This window comes from Morone saxatilis, unplaced genomic scaffold (genome assembly GCF_004916995.1).
Source record: "Morone saxatilis isolate NCDOM2014 unplaced genomic scaffold, NCSU_SB_2.0 Contig20, whole genome shotgun sequence".
Classification (NCBI taxonomy): domain Eukaryota; kingdom Metazoa; phylum Chordata; class Actinopteri; family Moronidae; genus Morone; species Morone saxatilis.
In genome coordinates, this window is record NW_023339763.1 from 24,786,725 (window position 1) to 24,789,615 (window position 2,891).

Consider the following 2,891-nt stretch of genomic DNA (forward strand, 5'->3'; position numbering starts at 1 on the left):
GTGAGAATTGCGATACTTTTGAAGTATCGGTGTACGTGGCAAACCATTACCTCACAGTATTTCTGACAAGTACATTAGTATTGTTGTTTTGTCTCTACTTTTGGCACATTGTAATTCTCCCTGTCACACTCACCCTGACCACAGACACCAGTCCAGCAGAGAAACAGAACAGTGTCATGTCTGCATCTTGGTAACACAGGCCCAAACCGCTGAACTACTGTTCTGTCATCACCTCCTGCCAAGGTATCTCAGGCTGCCTAACTTCAGTCCCAGCGCAGTAATTTGCTGCAGTGTGCAAACCTCAAGTGGCTGTTGGGATGAGGGTGGTAATTCGCCTCCAATCATCCGATTATAAGACAGAGGCAACAAGTATACCTCAGATGATCTATGTCTAACTACTGAATAAGCCTCATGAGCAATGGCTACTGGGTGGACCAGTGAAAAGATTAAATATACATAAGCTTGGGTAAACATTTTGCTTTGGTGCATGAAAAGGTGCTGATTGTTTCAGCTTTGACAGTAGTCTTATTTTTGTCCTGCATGTTCACATATTGTTGGGGAACAAGAGCAAATAATAATAATGAAATATAACTACACTTTTTATTGTATAATGCCCTTTTCATCAGCAGGATCTCAAAGTGGCTACAGGTTAGAACAAAAAGCAGCTTTTAAAAAAAAAATAAGAAAAAGCCAGAAAAAGAATAAAAAAATAAAAAAATTAAAAAAAATAAAAAATAAAAACATCCTAAAAGCCGACAAAAGCTTTGCTAAAAAGAAATGTCTTAAGATCCTTTTTTTTCAAATCCCAACAAAGTCATCATAAACAGTAATGTAACTTTAAACGATACTAGAGACAGGACCCAGAGTCCAACCACAATTAGTTAGTTATTACAGTTTTAGTAGCCCTAAAAGACCAGTGTGTAGGATTTAGAGGCATCTAGCGCTGAGGTTGGAACTCCCTCGCTTCAGCATCCCCTTCCATGGACGAGGGGGGGAAACTATATTGGCTGTGGAAAGCGCAAAAAATACAAACGCCCCTATCTAGAGTCAGTGTTTGGTCTGTCCGTAGAAACATGGAGTTTTTGTATTTTTTAAAGATATTTTTGGGGCTTTTTATGCTTTTTACATGGTAGAAGAGGATCTGCCTCCTCTGGGCTGATGAAAACAGCCTATACTAAAGTAACACACAATATATACACTAATGAAAACATAGCTATGAAAATTTTTTTTTCATTAGATCCTCCTAAATTTTACACACTGGACCTTTAAATTATGTTAATTAATTACGTTTTTGTTTATGTTTATGGATTTTTAATGATTTTATGTGTAATATATTGTGATATATACAATTTTTGGAAACTGTCTACCACTATAAGCATAAAATCTGGCTAAAAAAGTTTACTTTTATAACACCACTTTTTAGTGGTTGGGGGTTTAAACCCAAAAGTAGTGTCTTTTAGAATCAATACAATGCCAAAAAAAACTAATTGTAATACACGCAATATTCTATATTTTCTTAAGCCCCCTATGTATTTGACTGAATGTAGTTCTTATATTAGATTGTGTATATAATGGATGTATATGAACAAGAGAAAAAAATCTAAGCTTTACTGTATATTAGAAATATTTCAACTAGCAGCTTGACTCTCAACCTGTCAAACTCTGCAGTCAGTGATGTAAATGTATTGAGGGAGAACTCTGCAGCCTGCAGCCACGAAAGAGGCTATAATGTAAGCCTTATGGGTGATTGCACACCGTCAAAGTATGTCCATTATAAGTAAGTAGGGGTGCACAATAATTATCAGGGCAAATACATTTTAGGCCCATAATGGGAAATTTATATTATTATTAAATGTAATTCAATTATCCAGGTAATTAAATTACCAGATAATTAAATTACAGCTGATAAATGATCAGTCCATAATATTATTAAGTTTTGAATTGATTTTGAATACGATAGCCTTTATGCTCTATGAAAGCCAAAGTATGTTGTATAAAGTCAGTTTTTTGGATGTACTTCACTAGATAAAATAAATGAACATTTAAAAAGTTTGTTGTGTTGGAGTACAGAAAGTGTAGCTTAGTGTTATGTAAAATATTTTCAATGTCACAGCTGACTATTTAGCTGATTTAGACGAGGCATTTGAATTTAATGTCCGCCCATATTTATTTGAGCCGGTGTATACGGATAAAGACAAAAAATTGGAGAGTGGTAGAGGGTGACAGGCAGAGGAGGGTGAACTAGCTGCTGCAAAGGCTGCAAAGCTCAGGAGACTGCTGGTGGTCCTGGTGGGTGCTGTGACTCGGGGCCTACAGATAAGATTTCACAGACTGGATCAAAGGAAAGGTACCAGAAATTTCTGTAGGGTCCTTTCCATAATGAGCCAGTCATTGGCGAAAACAACAATTTAACAATCACCCACAAGGATTAAGTTGTAGCCCGTTTCACTGCTGCAGGGCTCTCACTCAATACTGAACTACTGTTTTCCCCATTAGTCACTTTGACACAGAACATGGGAAAATAAGGTCCACATTGGAAAATACCTATGTTACCCTTTACCTTATGTCACTGGTGCACATTATAATAGAGCTTCTGTGGCCCAGTAATTGGTTTAGCTTTAGGAAATAACAATTCCAAACCCTTACAGAGGTTGGTGGTCGGAGCCTTTAAGTGGGGTGGAGATTGTCAACCCACAGCGCCTGAACAGAACCCTATAGCTTGACCACTCTCTGCAACTGCACTCTAAAGTCAGGCCTATAATACAGCACATTAAGGAGAGGGCGAAACACAACAGGACTTGAGATGGGAGGAAAACCCATGACTGCACTTACTGTAGCCTCTACGTAATCTACCAAATGTGGGACACACCTGGTCCAGTATCAACTTGTAC